Source organism: Oryctolagus cuniculus, chromosome 9 (assembly GCF_051225735.1).
Source record: "Oryctolagus cuniculus isolate XC-2025 breed Fujian yellow rabbit chromosome 9, ASM5122573v1, whole genome shotgun sequence".
Lineage (NCBI taxonomy): Eukaryota > Metazoa > Chordata > Mammalia > Lagomorpha > Leporidae > Oryctolagus > Oryctolagus cuniculus.
Window position 1 is genome coordinate 59,616,225 of NC_142875.1, and position 18,959 is coordinate 59,635,183.

The window sequence follows — 18,959 nt, forward strand, 5'->3', positions numbered from 1 at the left end:
GGGGGCTGCTCAGATGTTCCTCAGGTGTTCCCCTTAGATGTTCCTGGTGCATATTGTCTCTCTCCTCCTTTATAGTCCTCCTCCGCCAATCCCAACTCTGCTACCCACACGCCGAGTACGCTGCTCTCCTCCAATCAGGAGCAGGAGCTACAGTTTATTGGTTGAACTGGAGGCAGCTGTGTAGAAGCTGTTTCTCCCTTCTCAGCGCCATATTGTGGGAGAGCAGATGCATAGAATAAGTCTTAATTCCAGTAACTTAGTCTAGTCTGGGTTGCTCCCCACACTCAGAAATCTGAAAATAGATCTACCATATGACCCAGTCATCCCACACCTTGGAATTTACCCAAATAAAATGAAATCAGCATATGAAAGAGTTATTTGTGCCTCCATGTTTATAGCAGCTCAATTCACAAGAGCTAAGATATGAAATCAACCCAGATGTGGTATATATATACATAATGGAATACTACTGAACCATAAAAAATAATGAAATCCTGACTTTTGCCACAAAATGGCTGCATCCAGAGACCATTTTGCTCAGTGAAATAAGCCAGTCCCCAAAAGACAAATACCCTGTTTTCTATAATACGTGGTAGTTAAACATTAATTGATAAGAATGAAACTGACATCTTATAATTTGATGATCACTTACAGCCCATCTCTATACTCCTGTGGAACAAAGGTATTTCTGTTTTTTAATTGTTGAACTTTATGGTTAGTGGTACATCAAGCCTGTGGTTATAAACTGAAAATTGCAAAAATGAAAGAAAAAATGAAAGAAAGAAAGTGGTTGTTGAGGGAAGGAGGGAAGCGTGGTTATCTTCTCTATTTATATTAATAAAAATTTGAAGAGAAATGTCTAGTGTTTTACACATCATCTGCCAGACCAGTTATGAACCCCTTTTCTCACCCCTTAACTGAATGACCTATCATACTGCATTACATCTTTAAAATAACACCCACTTTACTCTCTTGTAACACTAGGGACACATATATATATATGTGTATATATATATGTGTATATATGTATGTATACATATATATGTGTGTGTATATATATATACACAGATGCTTTAGATATTTTGTTTTGAATTTGCACTTTGGAACTGCACCTGCATGTCCAAAATGGTTAAATATAAAGGGAACAGGTGGAGGCAACTCAAGTGACCATTAATGAATACATAGATAAACAACATATGATGCAGTTAGTCCCCAATTCAGGATGATTCAACTTACAATTTTATGACTTTCCAATGTTGTGAGAATGATACATACACAGAAGTAACTACCCTGAATTTGAATTTTGATCTTTTTCTGGGCTAGTGATATGGAGTCTGATAATCCTGCAATGTTGTGCAGTGGTAGCAGCCACAGCTCCCAGTAACCACACGATTGATCACAAGGGGAACCAAAGAACATCAGTAGGATGCTGTATTGCTAAGCTATGATGCTTAGTAAGGTAAATATATTGTAAGCATTTTCAACTTAACAACTGTGGGGAGCAACTGGGAGCAACTCGGACTAGACTAAGTTACTGGAATTAAGACTTATTCTATGCATCTGTTCTCCCACAATATGGCGCTGGGAGAGGAGGAAACAGCTTCTACACAGCTGCCTCCAGTTCAACCAATAAACTGTAGGACCTGCTCCTGATTGGAGGAGAGCAGCGTACTCGGCGTGTGGGTAGCAGAGTTGGGATTGGTGGAAGAGGACTATAAAGGAGGAGAGAGACAACATGCACCAGGAACACCTGAGGAACATCTGAGCAGCCCCCGAGAGAGCCGGCCGGTGGTATGCCGCTCCCCCGCGGAAGTGGGGAAAGTGGCTAGGGGGAACCGCCCTTCCACGGAGGTGGAAGGGACGGTAGCCAACCCGGGAAGAACCAGCAGCAAACCCGGGGAGGGCCGAGCAGACGAAAGAACAGTGCAGGGTCCTGTGTCGTTCCTCCACGAAGAGGGGGAGCGACAACAACGCTTTCACATTATAATGGGCTTATTAGAATATAACTTTATCGTATGTCAAGGAACACCTCTATAGACATACAATGGAGCATTCATCAGCCTTAAGAGAAAGAAAGGGTGGGATTATGGTGCAGCAGGTTAAGCCACCACCTGTGATGACAACATCCCATCTTAGCACCAGTTCTAGTCCTGCCTGCTTCACTTCCATACAGCTCCCTGCCAATGCACCTGGGAAAGCAGTCGAGAATGGCCCAAGTATCTGAGTCCTTTCATTCCACATTGGACTCTCAGATGGAATTCTAGGCTACAGGCTTCAACCTGGCCCACCTTGGACATTGTGGACATTTGGGGAGTGATCAGCAGATGGATAATCTCTCTTTCTCTGTCTCTTCCTTTATCTCTGAACTCTCCCTTTCAAATAAATAAAATAAACCTTTTTTTTAGGAAAAAAAGAAAAAATTCTGATTCATGGGACAATGTGGATTAATCTTGAGAACACTATGCTATATAAAATAAGTCACCAAACAACAAATACCAGCTCACTCACTTATATTCAGTTACATGAGATATCCACAGAACTCAAATTCATGAAGAGTTGGGGAAGCAGAATGGAGAATTATTTAATGAGTACAGAATTTCAGTTTTGTATGATGAAAAGAGTTCTGGAGATTGGTTGCTCAACAATGTGAATATGCTTAACTTCTAAGTATAGTTAAGTATATCCTTTAAAATAGCTAAGACAGAAAAAAAAAAAAAACCTGAGTAAATATAATATCCCAGAGAGATGGAGGGAAAGAAATAAGAGTCCCCTATGAAGTTCCAATCAATGGTAGCTTTGTAGCAGATAACATAGCTATCAATTGACAAAGTGAGGGTGGTGACAGGGGCAGGTGTATTTCCACACACTGGCAAGAAGTCCTCTCCATACCTGTGCAGAATGGACCTAAACAGGTGCAGAAACAGGAGGAGACTTCAGGGGACAGATACACAATTCTCCTAAGTGTTTTTAATTGAGAATTAATCAGATATTTTAATACCTCATACACACAATTTTAAAAATTAAGTTGTTCAAGAATTAGGTTATCTATTTTTCTATTTTCTTCAGTAAATAACTAGCTGTGTGATCCTAAGTAAGCCACTAAACTTGTCTTTCTAGATCTCTATTTTTTCCAATAAAATAGGAGGGGTCAGGATACAATGGCATCTAATTTTTCACCCAACTATAAAATCCTGATTCAATGTCAAATTGCAGTTTCCACTGCTCTGCTTCCATCAAACCAGCCCCACCTCTCTGCACAATATAATTTAACTTATCTTTCCTCCTCCAAATATTTTAACTTTTCCTCAAGCAAGTTATGTCATTAAATAGGAAATGTTTTTCTACATTGTTAGGGGTGTATTTTTTTTCACCTGAGACACATTCTCTTCATTACTACAACCACATACTTTGTTTCAATTTAAATGATAAAGGAAAATAGCATATTATCTCTTTGCTCCCATTCCTAAACTCAAAAGTCACCAACTGCTTCATTATGCTGTTGACTTCCTTGAGGAAAAATGAGTATTGTGATAAGGTGAAATGTTTTCTTTCTAAATTCTCTTTAACTTGAAAAGAAATAAATTACACTAAGACAGTCTTTCACTCATCACCACTTCTGTTTTAAACACCTTACAGCATAAAAAAAAGACTCCTCAGATAAAAAAAAAAAGTAATCTAGTTTATAATAATATGGTCTAGTAGGCAACTGACAATGGGAGAGGAAGAATTGAAATTTAGCTGCTTATTTTCTTACCTTTTCTCTGTTTTTTTTTTTTTTTTTAACATGGCTATGACCAGAGTTGATATTCAACTGCTCTGCACACTCAGGCACAGCACGTCTGTGGCTCATTGCTTGCTCCCTCTGCAATTAATCAAGCAGCCTTCCTGATTGGTCAAGTGCTATTCTGATTGATCAGGCAGCTGTTCTGATTGATTAGCACCCCTGTCATACAACTGTTAAATATTTTATTATTGACCTTGCCAAAACTACACAATAGAATAAGGTGGATTCTGATTTGTTTATTTGATTTGAGTGACAGAATGGTACGCGATAAGTGGAAAGGAAGAGGAGAAGGAAAAGGCAGGCAGGGCTCAGGGAATTACTAATTACTACTTTACACTTCTCACATGTAGGTTATGTGAATTGAATTCTTCAAATTAGCATGCTCAGTTAGCTACTATGTGTAGGACTCTTCCTTAGACAAATAAATTTAATTAAACAATATGTTATTATTTTTTTTTTACTGCAGTTTGTTGTATTTGCACAGTCTAGTCAAAAAACCTAAACAGTAGGTGCCAGAGGCATCTTCCCTTCTGTCAGTTAGTTGCTTGCCCCTGATATTTAAATATTATTTTTCAGGGCATCAGTGAGCTTCTCAGACGAAGTCATTTATTACCCAAAAATTCAGGTTTATTCACCTCCCTTGGATGAATGGTTCGTATTTAGGGAGTAGTGTAGACCATTCATCAAAGGGTCTGACCAATATTACCATCATTTTGTTTGAAAGATTTCATGATTATGTAAACACCAACTTAATACATAAGAGTCCTCTATAATTGTTAAGCTTCCACTGACCCCTTCCCCAACATCCTGATCTGTGTGTGAACTTACAACCTTATTCCAAAATATATTTTTCAAGATTACAAGAATACAATATAGTGAATGAGTAAATGAGAAAGGCCATATGTGATGTTAAGTTCTATCCCCAGAAGAAAAAAACTATTTCTAATAACTCCTACCTGTTTGTCATATACAAAATAGAAGTAAAAGAGGAAAACATGATCAACTACACAGTTCATGTGTCTCTTTGATAAAAAGGCACTGGCTGATTTAGAAGAAGCACTCGTCTTGGTACTGAGACTATGGAGAAAAATCTTCGGATCCCTGAAAAAACAGCAATGCATAAGTGAACAAACTAAAAGGGACTCTCCCTCTCTCCTTCTCACCTCTCTCCCCAAAGGAAATACATCATCTAGTGTCTTCCAGGGCTGCTTCATATGTCTATACTCTTTTATAGCACAGTGGTCTTGGAATAATTGCACGTCTTCACACTTAGCTTCCCAAATGAAGCATCCCAAGAGTGTGTGTTCTAAGAGGCCATGCAGACTCGGAAGTCATGCAGAGTCAAAGCTGATATACTTTATTGATCAAAAGTGAGTCACAGGCTATCCTAGATTAAAGGAGAGGAGCATCAAAAGGGTATTGACATTAGGAGGCATAATTCATTAGGGAGACCTCTTTGGACACTTACCAGCACAGTGAAACCATAAAAAACAAAAGACAGAGAGAAAATTATGAACAAGTCAAATACAATATGATGCATTATCTTCAAAGGAGCAACAATAGAACAGACACTAACTTTTCACAAATTAAATAATGTCATCCCAAAGATAATGGAATAGCATTTTTAGATGCTAAAAGAAAGTGACTCCCAAGCTAAAAATTTATACCTAACAAGAACATCTTTTTATCAACAAAAAATGTAAAAAAAAATTACAACTGTATCAAAAAATATCAAATTCCTAGAACTAAATCTAAAGAAATATGTTCAATAGCTCTCCACTAATGAGAGATATTTGACGCTTATCAAAACCTGTTGATTCAGTGCAATCAAAATCTAACTGTAAGCCAATACTTTAACAAAATACACTGATTATTCATAAGGAAATTAAAGAAGGCAAAAAAATAAACAATGAAGTAGAGGAAAAAAGCTATGGTCTTATTCTGCTATATATCATTAGTATGCTAATGAAGCAGGAACAGAGAACTGACCTATGGGCAAAATAGAATCCTCAGAAACAGACCCACATATACATGTCACCCTGATTAGTAGCAAAGGTGAAATTACAATTCAGTGGGAAAAGGTTTAGCTTTTCAGTAAGTGGTACCGCATGTATTGCATGACCATGTGGGGAGAGGGGGATGTAACCCAGGCACTCTTACAGACTGAATTGTATCCTCCAAAATTCTTACACTGAAGTCCTAATTCCCAAAATGCTATATTTAGAGATGGTGCCCTTAAGGAGATAAGTAAGGTTAAATGAGGTCATAAAGATAGAGCCCTAATCAAACAGGTTTCCTTATAAGAAAATAAAGTGATACCAGGGATGTAACGCCCAGAGAAAAAGTCAAGTGGGGACACAGTGAAAAGGCAGCCACCTGTCAGCTGAGGAGAGTTTTCAGGAGAAAGGAACGCTGACAAACCCTTGGCCTTGAGCTTCCAGCTTCCAGAACCAGGAGCTGGAAGAATTCTGAGACGTTGCTAGGAATGTGGACGTGAATGGTGATTCCAGTTAGATCTCAAAGGAAATGAGTAACTCGTTATTGTACAGTAGAAAAAGGGGCAATTCTTATCATGAAGTGGAGAGAACGTTGATGAATTGTTCTCTAGTGTTTTGTAGGAGGAAGATCTTGCAAGCAGTGAAACCAGATCTTTACTTTACTAGAGATTTTTGCGTTAAATGTCGAAGGCTTATCCTGATTTATCCTTGCTCCTTATCGTAGAGTATAAGAGACAAGCGATAAATTAAACCAACTGTTAAACAATAAAGAAACCACAACTTCAAGATGTAAAATTCTCAGTCTACCTGTATTACAATAATTATAATGCATGTTTTGAAAAGAGCAAGGGTGAAGCTGGATAATCACACCAAAAAGAGCTTACTCATGAGTCTCAGCAGCCCTCTCAGGAGAGACCAGGAATAGACATGGTATCATAGGAAGGGAAACACAGGCAGTTTTAAATAGAGGAGATGGAGATGGAACAAAATGCGGACTGTTTGACTTTGGAATCCCACAGGATAGGACCACAAGTTGATGTGGCTGAGAATCTGCATTATCCATAGGAAAAACAATGAGTGGCCTGGAAGGCAATTCATGCCCAGAGCCCTCCAGGACAAAGTGTTCTCATCCTTGGATTAAGGTCCAGGTCGCCACTGCACAGTGCCTGGAGATCCAAGCTGCCATCCAAGGCTGCAGCCTGGGATCACTGAGGTGACACTGCCCCGTCAGTGGGCCTGTGAGGCAGAGCATCAGACCTCAGAGAATCGTTCTCTTGTCTTAAAATCTAACGGAATATTCTAGCTGGGTTGTGGACTTGGTTGGGATGCATTACCCATTTCTTCTTTCTGATTTCTCTCTTTTGGAAAAGGAATATTGGTCCTATGCCAGCCCCATCATTGCATTTTGTAAGCAAATACATTTTCCAGTCTCACACAGGTTCACAGTGGAGAGGAATTTGGCTTCTGGATAAATAATACAATGATCCTCATCCATACCTCATTCAGGTCATATTCAGATGAGACTTTGGACATGGAGTTTAAGCTACAGTGAAGACATTGTAGGCCATTGGGATGAAATGAGGATATTTCGTATGTGACAAGAACATAGTTCAATATAAAGACTCATAGCAGCCCTAAATATAATCCACAAAACTGGTAACTACCCAACACCCAGCAGTAGTTCAATGGGTAAATAAATATTTGCACATATTTACAATGGAATAACAGATTGTCATCAACTCTATAACTGCATGCAAGAGCATCAGCGAATTTCAGAGACAGATAATAAGCATAGAGCTCAGAAAGTCTTCACAAACTGAAGGAGCATGAAGCCTCGCTGAGCTGCATACTTATTATCTATGTACTTTTCTATATATTATAATTTGATAAGGTTTTATTTGTAAGTGAAAAAGATAAAGATCTCTTCAGACAAATTAAATAAAGAGAATTCATGGCCAGAAGATAACTCTGGAGTAAAAGAATTATTAATATGAGTTCTTCAAACAGAAGAAAATGATCCCATATGGTAGCACAGGAATACAGAAAAGTACTAGGTGACAGAAAACAAATAGGTGACTCAAACTAAATAAATATCAACCATAAAACAAATATTATCTTATAACATATATGTGAAATAAAATGCATGACAACAGCACAAAATATAGGAAAACAGTCCAGGCAAATTCTCCTACATTTTACATTTTCCAGAAAGTGTAAAAAGTTGTAATTCATAGAACATTCACCCACATCTAACATACATGCTGTAATCGCTAGGCTAACCACTAAAAGATCATAAAATAGTCTATGAACAAAGGCAAATAAAGGAGAAAAATGAAACATAATACATTTAAAACTTGATTACTTCTAAAGAAGTCAGGAAATAATAAAGAGGAAAACAAATGGCAAAATAGATTTAAGTACACAAAATAGTAATTACATAATTATAAATTAACTAAATATTCTAAGACTAATTTCCTGAATGGATTTTTTAAAACCTAAACTAATTAAAATATATATACTTCAATATATATTTAAAGGGGCCAGCACTATGGCGCAGCAGATTAAAGCCCTGGCTTGCTGTGCTGACATCCCATATGGGCGCCAGTTCTAGTCCCGGCTGCTCCTCTTATGATCCAGCTCTCTGCTATGGCCTCGGAAGGCAGTAGAAGATGGCCCAAGTCCTTGGGCCCCTGCACCCATGTGAGAGACCTAGAAGAAGCTCCTGACTCCTGACTTTGGATCGGTGCAGCTCTGGCCATTGCTGCCATCTGGTGAGTGAACCAGCGGATAGAAGACCTCTCTCTCTGTCTCTACCTCTCTCTGTAATTCTGTCTTTCAAATAAAAAAATAAATATTAAATATATATATGTATATTTAAAGTACCACATGAAAACAGATATTCCATGAAAACAATAAACAGCAACAAAAAACCTGGTGTGCTCTACTAATATCACCCGAAGTAGGCTTCAAGAAACAAGCAGTACCAGAGAAGAACAATGGGAATGTGCCCAACACAATTAGAGACACAGAAAAATGGGTTAGATGGTAAATTTCATGCTACATTTTCTACAATTAAGTCTTTTAAAGTGTTTTTTTTTTTTAAGAAAGAAGCACTACTAGACACAAATAGGGATTTTATAACAATAAAATGGTCAACTAGAAAGATCAGGCAATATCAGGAAGTTACAACAATTCTAAATTTGCATTTAACCTCAAAATATAGAAAGCAAAAACTGAAAGAACAGGAAAAAAAACAGACAAAAGCATTCTTGTGAAAAACATAAATGTGTTTCATAACTTTTTTACAATGGGGGAACATTGCATAATTTGCATAAATCCAAAGCTGAGTTTAGTTAAAACAAGTCCTTGGGAGGACAGATCTGTGAACTCCAGATATAAAGATAAAGAATGGCAAGGTTTGATCCATAGATACCTTTAGGGTACCCAGAAGAATACATGGCCTGCATTTCCATTAGATAATCCCCAGCAAGGACAAATGCAAATATTAAAATGAATCACATTCACCTTGTTAGCGAGATGACCGATATATAAAGATTTTGTTTGTTGTTTTCCTGACATCTAACCATTAAAAACACAACTGGCTCTCATCCAATAAATGAAGTTGAATCATTTGGGGTATGTTATGTTTAGCAATACATGTGCGAAAAGCCATGTTTAGTGATCCACTTTACATGTAACTCTTTGGTGAAACACTTTGTCCAGTGGTTCATGATACCTGTGCCACTGTGCTTACTGATACAAAGCTGATACATTACCAGATTTAAAGAGGGTGACTACTGGGTAAAAGAATTATTAGCGGCAGCAGCAAAGTGCTGTGCAGAACATTTGGGCTTTCAAATCACACTTATGTGGTTTACAATCCCAATCTGACAATTTTATAACTTGCTTCTTAGGTAAGTTACTTAACTTTCTGAGTCTGTTTCTCATGCCAGAATATGGTACCCAGGTCCACCTTTGAGAAGTTGGCAACAATTGGAGTTAAGGGGCATGAAGCACCAGTCTTCTGCCTGGCACATGTGCTGACATTCACAACCCAAATTCAGCTCTCCCTGTGGAAGAGATCCAGGTTGCCAAGCCACATTCATGCCATTAACTTCAAGAATATCTGGCCAATTTCTAACAAACTCTAGAGCCTTACAGAGCAAGTTCTGCATATAGTTGTTCTGGGGTTCTTTTATAAGGGCACTAATTGCATTCCTGAGGACTCCACCCTGATGATGTAATTACTACAAAGCTTTTCTCGCCTGATACGATCACATTGGGAGTTAAATCTGAACAAGTGAATTTTAGTGAGACACAAGCATTCAGTCCAAAGCAGCCCTGTATAGGAAGTTGATCAAAAGCTGATCTGCTTTCATTTTTGTTTGCACAAAACCAGAAGTGGGGGGCGGCACTGTGGCAAAGGAGGCTAAACCTCCTCCTACAGCACTAACATCCCACATGGGTGCCGGTTCGTGTCCCAGCTGCTCCTCTTTCGATCTAGTTCTCTGCTAATGGCCTGGGAAAGCAGCAGAAGATGGTTCAAGCGCTTGGGCCCCTGAACCCGTGTGGGGGATCTGGAAGATGAGCTCAACTCCAGCTATTGCGGCTATTTGGAGAGTGAACCAGTGGATGGAAGACTTTTTTTTTTTAATTTATTTATTTGAAAGTCAGAGTCACAGAGAGAGAGAGAGAGAGAGAGAGAGAGAGAGAGTCTTCCATCTGCTGTTCACTTCCCAATTGGCCACAACAGCCAGAGCTGGGCCAATCCGAAGCCAGGAGCCAGGAGCTTCTTCCAGGTCTCCCACGTGGGTGCAGGGGCCCAAGGACTTGGGCCATCTTCTACTGCTTTCCCAGGCCACAGCAGAGAGCTGGATCGAAAGTAGAGCAGCCAGAACTTGAACCGGTGCCCATATGGGATGCTGGCACTGCAGGTGGTGGCTTTACTGGCTACAGCACAGCGCTGGCCCCAGGAAGACATTTCTCTCTGTCTCTCCCTCTCCCTCTGTCTGCAACTCTACCTCTCAAATAAATAAATAAAACCTTAAAAAAAAACAGACGTTGGATACCCCCTCATTTTATCAGCTCTTAAGAATGAAATAAGAGAGTAGTGTTTATTTTCTATTATTCTATTATTTTCTATTTTCTAAACCACCTCAGCCCAAGCCCCTACAAAAGTAAGCAGGGGAAGTTGTCTCAACCATCAGGGGCAGTGAGAAATCCATCACCTTTCTAGTTTACTACGGACACGGGTATTTGCTGGAGCTCACCAAGCAAGAAGCAGACAGCTATTAAAAAAGAAGCCTTTGACGGACAGCTGGCTTCCCATCTGGCTCCAAGCTCAGCTGTCTCCTTCCCCTCAAGGCAGAGCAAGCAAGCAGTTAAAAAGAAGGAAAACTCTGAAAAGGGATTCACAAGTCCAATCAGAAGCAGACAAGCTTTAGGGCTGATAGAATATGCATTTTAAAACTTCTTTTTCTCATAAAGTAATCTGAGTAAGTAAAAGAGTAACCTTCAGTCTGTGAAACTTTTTCAATTAAATCCCTTCTTTGGTTTGCCTTAGAAAGCACGGGTTCCAGCAAAGGAAGCTGTGAAAGAAAAGACATCCTATGGCAAAAAAAAAAAAAAAGTGCATTCTTTCAGTTTAGTTTGTTTATGGTAAGTGAAGTCTAAAAAAGGTAACTCTTGCAGCTTTTTAAAAACAATCATGAACATCAAGCACAGTCATTCCCCAAAGGTTACCTTAGTCTCTCTGAGGTACTATGAGCAATCAATGAATGATATTAAACATAGGACAGTGTGGGACCTCCAGGGGGACAGAGGAGCCTTACGGAAGACTTTAGTGGCAGAAAGATAATATTCATAGCTGCTCCACACCTCAGTTCACTCCAGGTCTCTAGGAAAACAGTAATAGAACTGCTGTTCCAAACTTTTACTGGTTTCTTGATTTATTTGACCACTTTTCATAAACACTTTATTGGCCAAATCACAAAAGAAGTCAGATTTATATACCTGATTCTTCTGACTCTCCCATCTTAGTTTCAACATCAGGAATGCACTAGTGAGTAGCAAAAATGAACAATACTCAGGGAGGGAGATAGAGGAGGAGGAGGAAGAAAAATTTCAGATAATCTGCAAAGTTCCAGAATCAATGAATGTAAATTTTATATGCAAAAAAAATACTTGAAAAAGTTCATGGAAATGTAATTCAAAGCTAAGCTGAGGTTGGCACTGGGGCATAGGGGTTAAGAAATCACTTAGGGCACCCATATCAGACTGCCAGGGTTCAGCTCCTTGCACTGCTTCTGAATCCAGCTTCCTGCTAATGCACACCCAGGAAGGCAACAGATGATGACTCAAGTACTTGGGTCCCTGGCACCCATGTGGGAAACAACCAGATTTAGTCAAGCTTCCTTGTTTCAACCGGGCCCAGCTTTAGCAGTTACAGGTATTTGGGGAGTGAACCAGCAGACAGAAGAACTCTCTCTCTCTCTCTCTCTCTCTCCCTTTCAAATAAATAAAATACAAATAATAACTTTTTTAAAATGCTACATACATGTGGGTTTTTTTAAAGATTTTATTTATTTATTTAAGAGGTAGGATTAAAGGGAGAAGGAGACACTGAAAAAGGGTCTTCCATCTGCTGTTTCATTCCCCAAATGGCTGCAACTGCTGGAGCTGGGATCCCACATGGGTGCAGAGGCCCAAGCACACCTGAGTCATTCTCTAGTGCTTGCCCAGGTCATAAGCAGAGAGCTGGATCAGATGAGGAGCAGCAGGGACACGAACCTGCACCCATATGGGATGTCGGCACTGAGGCGGAGGCTTAGCCTACTATGCCACAGCACTGGCCCTATAACAACTTCTCCTTAAAAGACAAGCTTATTTTGGTGCAAAACTACTTTGAAATACATGCATAGTTTTTCATAATGTGCACATTCTATGAGCTTCATCAAGACCCACTGTACATTGAGCTAGACACAGAATGAAACACACACACACATACACTACACACACACACAAGGGCACAGTATCATTGGGTGCATTACAGAACCAGTCAGGTATGTAATGTGCTCTCTTGACACTACTTATTATGCAGTAAGCATTCTGAAAGCATATTTTCATAGCTTCTTAACTTAGAAAAGATTTTATTTTTCTTTAGGGAACATTATAAAAATAAGCCAAATGGCATTACCACAAATGCGGAGAAAAGGGAAAAATAAAATTAAATATTTTAGCCATTCTATATTCCAAAAATCAGTTTTCTTTTACTTTAGAAAGTTAGTGGCTTACAGGTTACGGAAAGGAGGATAGATTGCAAAAGGGTTAAAGGTACTTCAAAGAATCATTGAATTACAAGCATAACCCCTGACCAGGCCACTAACTGTTTTCCAGTGTTTTATGTAAAACTCAAAATTGAATTTGCCAACAGACATGGAAAATTAAATTCCCTTGAGAAAGTTGCAAGAGCCTACATTTTGCTACAGGAGAAATAGAACATTAATGGAAGTTGTACAATATCTGTCTTTTTTAATCAAAATCTCAACAGGGCCCTGCACAGTGGCATGCCTCAGAGGGAGCACCACTGAGAGAGGGGAAAGAAGCTCCTCTTTGTCCTGCCCGTCAGGAGCATGCATGATGGATGAAGGACACTCAACCAGGGAACCGGTCATGGCTTCCAGGGCTTGAACGTGCATTTAGACTGCTCCTTTCCTCCTGGTGATTTGAGCAAAGAAACTACCAGAATGGCTTTTTAAGTACTTTGATTTTTAGACCTATAGACCTAATAAAAAGGAGGCCTAACAAGCTAAAGGAAAGACAATAAGGCAGAGTGGAACATGCGCTGAACCCAGAAGACATGGCCTGGCATTGAGGCTCCACGGCACATTGCTTCTACGATTTGGTTAAGTAATTTCACCTCAATTTTCCCATGTGTGAAAGAAAGATAATAAGGGTAGCTGCTTTTGAGGATTATAGTAGGTATCACTGTATGCATGAAGAGCTAGGCTAATGCTAGTTATTATTCCAGCATCATGCCAGATATGGACATTTAATTAAGAAAAATATTCCATGCTCTGGCTGGCCCAGGGCATGTAATCAAGACTGGAACCCTATCTAGAGAAGTTCTAGAATGGTTACTCCGAGAGGCCTCCAAAACGATAACTCTGTCAACTGGCCATAATATAGGGTCCAACCCTCAGAAATGCAGATGCAAAATCCTAGTTGTTCAGCAATGATATGGATTCTTCTCTAAACAGAAGATCACATCAATTTAACCTCATGATATAAAACTGAAATCAGAATTTAATTTGTGGTAAAAATTTTAATCTTCATGGTAACAGAATGCATCCTTCTACCTATTCAACCTACTCTCTCTTTGAAGGTAAAGCTACAAGGAAAACAAATCATAGACAAAAGAAAGAAGATGCTTGGGGACATGGACTCAAGTGTTCAGATGTCCATCTCTGTAAGGATCCTTGGATGCATCTGGCCTCAGGGCTCCCTGAGAGGTGAGCCTGCCTCCTGGGATCAGAACATATTGAACAAAGAATTTAAAGGACTGTTGATCTCTATAGTAGAGCAGAATGACCAGTGAGACAGGGAAAAGCAGCACAAACAGAAAGCCATCAGGAGAAGGACCTGAAAAGGAAGCAGAGACCAGAGAACTTGCAACTTAGGAAAATCTCTACCAAGAAATCTACAACGGCCTGCGAATGCCTTCTGCGCCTTATGTGGGAAAAGTTCTATAGGACTTCCTAGTTTCACATTGGAAGAAAAATAGCCTTTCTGCAACATTCTACCACTGTTTTAAAATCTCTCACTGTCAGTCTTCCTCTCCCCACCTAGCGTGGCTCGAGGTAGAAGCTGCTCATGGCAGTTTTATTATGTCATGCCTCTTTCAGGGTGTTATGACAACATCCTGATAGGGTATATGGGGTGCTGAGCAAGTAGTCTAGAGGTTAGATGAAATATACATTAACATGTGTCAAAGCAGCTAAGGGTAAGATTCTGAGTTTGGGTGAAATTATTACATGATTCTAGAACTAAAGAATTGATACATTTATTATTACTGGACTTTGACCTTTTCACTTAAATACCCTTGTACGTCTGTCAAGATCTTGGCTGGTTTGAAACATAGCCGTAGGCAAAATGACCAAGTGATCTAACTTTACAAGAACTACTACAAAAAAATGTTTCTACTCAAGAGTTTTTTTTGATCAGCGTCTCATCCCGCTGTCAAAAATGCTGTGATCCCCAGGGAATTGAACTGATACTGCCTGCCTGTTTGAAAAGTTAGTGTAAAAATCACTGGGGCCTTGGTCCAGTGATAATGATGCCATCTGGGACACCACAGCCCAATTCAGAGCGCTTGGGTTCAAGTCCTGGCTCCACTCCTGATTCCAGCTTCCTGTTAAGGCAGCAGGTGATAGCTCAAGAAGTTGAGGCCCTGTGGCCCATGTCAGAGATCTAGATTGAGTTTCTAACTCCTGGCTTCATTTTGGCCCAGCCCCTGCTGTTGTAGGCACCTGGGATCTGGGAAATGAACCAGTGGAGGAGGAGGAGATTCATTCTCTCTCTTTCTCTCTTTCATGTCTCTCTTCCCCTTTCAAACAAATATCTCTTCCCCTTCAAGTAAAATATTTTTTTGAATAACGAAAGTTGTCAATCAAAAGAAAAGGAAAAAATATTGATTGAGGGGCAGGCTGGTGGCATAGCAGGTTAAGCTTCCGCCTGCAATGCCAGAATCCCAAGTAGGCACTGCTTTGTGTCCAAGCTGCTCCACTTCCAATCCAGCCCTCTGCTAATGTCCTGGGAAAGCAGCACAAGATATCTCAAATGCTTGTGCCTCTGCTATGATGTGGGAGACCTGGATGAAGCCCCTGGCTCCTGGCTTCAGCCTGGCCCAGCCCTGACTGGATGGACAATCTTTCTCTTTCTCTGTCTTTCCCCTTCTCTGTGTAACTATGACTTTCAAAGTAAATAAATAAAATATTTTAAAGTAAGTATTTCAAAGTAAATAAATAAAATATTTTAAAAATATATTAACTGCGGGGCCAGCGCTGTGGCATAGCAGGGAAAGCAGCCACCTGCAGTGCTGGCATCCCATATGGACACCAGTTCAAGTCCTGGCTGCTCCACTTCTGATCCAGCTCTCTGCTAGGGCCTGGGAAAGCAATGGAAGATGGCTCAGGTCCTGGGGCCCCTGCACCCATGTGGGAGACCTGGAAGAAGCTCCTGGCTCCTGGCTTCAGATTGGTGCAGCTCCGGCCATTGCAGCCATCTAGGAAGTGAACCAGTGGATGGAAGACCTCTCTCTCTCTCTCTCTCTCTCTCTCTCTCTGCCTCTGCCTCTCTGTAACTCTGCCTTTCAAATAAATAAATATTAAAATAAAAAAAATATTAACTGCACCAAAGAAAACAACAAAGAGAAAATTTTAGGAAAGTCTGGGATGAAACTACATTAATTTAAACATAAGAAGGAAAAAATGAAACTTTTTGATGTTAATAATCATAAACATTTATTCAAACAATGACTATATGCAAGGCTATGTTCTAAATATGTTTATATGTATCATCACATTTAGCCTTTGCAAAATCCCCATGAAATATGTACCTATTATGTCTATTTTATGGGTAAGGAAACAAAAACGAGATTGTAGTATTACTTTTGAGAAAGAAGACATTATTTTCACTGTACTTCAGGGCACTTTTTACACAAATAATGGTGTTCAGATACAATGCAATATTACACATTCTGTGTTGTTCCAGGGCAGGAGGCATTCCAACTTGTCAAATAGCATATAAATTCTGTGTGACAATGGCAACATGGGTTACTCTTTAAGAAAACTAGGCACAATAGAAACCTGTTCTATAACACACAGGTCAAGTCATCTCCCTAAAATGTAATGTTATGTTGTCAAGAGCTCAAGAAACCTTGAGAGAATTCGGTTTCCCTGTAAAGTAAGTTTCAGTTCAATCTTCCAACACTGCATTACAAAAGGGCTTCTCTGTACAACATCCAACAATAAGAATCAATGAGCATTAAATGAAGATGAGTAGGAGTCTGAGAGGGTGATAGAACAGGCAGCTGGCTGAGATTTTTCCTCCCACTACAGCTGAAATATTTCATCTTCCTCAAGCAAGTGAAATGACTAGCCCACACCTAATTAAACTGCACAGTGACTGTGCTGTGCTACCTTTGGAGAATGACAGACATATCACCTCACCAGAAGTAAGCTACAGAAATCAATAGCTGACATTTACTCGATGAAATACAAATTGAGATTAGCTAGCTTCACTTTTTATTCAGCAAATTCAAGTCTGTAATCAATTCCTGTGCATGTGTAGACTATGGAAATTGGTTTTAAATTGATTTGTTTCTTCCTTAGCTAATTACAGTACACAAGTAAATGAATAATCAACTGCCTACTCTACTCCTACTGTATACATTTCAATGAGCAAAACAAGTCTGTCAAATATGGGTATTATTATTATGGTCTTTTCAAAGAGAAGTTACTAAGTGTTGTAATACATCAGCTATTTAATGATAATCTAAAAGACTCTCTTGTTTGTTGAATAAATATAAAACTTCCCTTGCTGGTATTAGTTAAGCCTATAGAAAGTTCTCAATTGATTCAAGAGCCTACTTAGAAAAATATAGCTCAGCTCAGAGTGCTCTCAGTCCTTATTAGCTCTTATTGATGCAGTGAGCATTGTGCAATGGGTAACAGAGGAGGCAAAAAGAGCAAGGTTTAAACCCTAGATCCATCACCCTTTGACTCAGCAATGCTACTCCTGGATATGTGGCCAGCAGAAACAAGTGTTTATGTCCACCAAAAATAATATGTAAATTAATTTGCATTTACAAAAGCCAAAACTTGGAAATCACCCTAATGTTCAACTACAGAATGTATAAATAAATTGTGGCAGATTTATACAGTGCAGTGTGACTCAGCAATAAGAAAGTACAAACGACTGGCATATGCAGCATGAATAAAGCTCATAGTCATAATTCTGAACCAGGCAATGAAGAATATGAATTTATACGCATAGTTCTAAGAAAAGCAAATCATCTAATTCTACGTTTATAAAATTGAGGGATAATTTTATATTCTTGGCTTCAAAAAATGTTCTCCATATAATTCATTTACATAAAAAATTTCAGTTGACCCTGCACACCCATAGATTCCTCAACTGTGGATTTAACCAATCACAGATGGCAAATATTCAGGAAAAAAAAATTGCAACTGTATTGAACATGTGGATTTTTAGCTTGTCATCATTCCCTAAATAATACAATATTCACAGAGTGATTACATTTCATTAAGTATTATAAGTAAAAAGAAAATACTTCAAAACTTTTGTGGGGCAGGCATTTGGTGTAGTTGATAAGCTACCTGTTGGGATGCTCCTATCCCATATTGGTATATCTGGGTTAAAATCCCAGCTCTGCTGCTAATCCCAGCTTCCTGCTAATGTGCAATTGGGAACTATCAGATGATGGCTCAAGTAGTTGGGTTCCTGCCAGTCACTGGGAGACCTGGGTAGAGTTTCTGCCCTGTCCTGGCTATTGTGGGCATTTGAGAGGGAATTGGTAGGTAAGTTTCTATGGAAATCCAGTGGTCAAAGAAGTTCAATATACCCACTAGCTTCTTGGCTGAGCATGGCCAAAGAATGAATTACTGGTCTTGAAAACTGCTGAATTATTTCTTGGGAGCGTTTAGGAGGAAAAGTAGATACATTATATCATGACAGTTGCTACAAAATCTCTAAGCTTAGAGGACTGAATAGGACTATAAATTTAAGTTTCTACCTAGCACTTCAGAAGAGGCCTTAGAAATTCTCCAGCCCACAGAAAAGCTTGTCCTCCTGGAAATTCTTTAGAAAATTTTCAAGAATTTTGTAATAAATAATATGTCAATCCACTTTGAAATACATGAACCAATAAAAGCCTAACTGCAATGAACACACAGATGTGTGGAGAACTTGCAAGAACTCTTGTAGAGACATGCTGAGCAAGGATGGTGGGTCACAGACTGCCCTTAAGCTCCGCCCCTAAAGAAGGTCTTCTGATCTGCCCCCACGTATAAATGTCCATTAAAATTTTCTATAACGATGGAAATGTTTTTTAACCATGATGTCCTATATGCAAGCTACTAGCATGTGTGGCTACTGAG

General features: G+C 39.3%; 1 long non-coding RNA gene across 10 annotated transcripts in view; it reads right to left on the minus strand.

The window, feature by feature from the left end:
• The window catches only part of LOC138843694 (uncharacterized), a 240,821-nt gene that overhangs the window by 108,712 nt on the left and 113,150 nt on the right, over positions 1 to 18,959 (minus strand). The gene's annotated exons all lie outside the window — the stretch shown is intronic.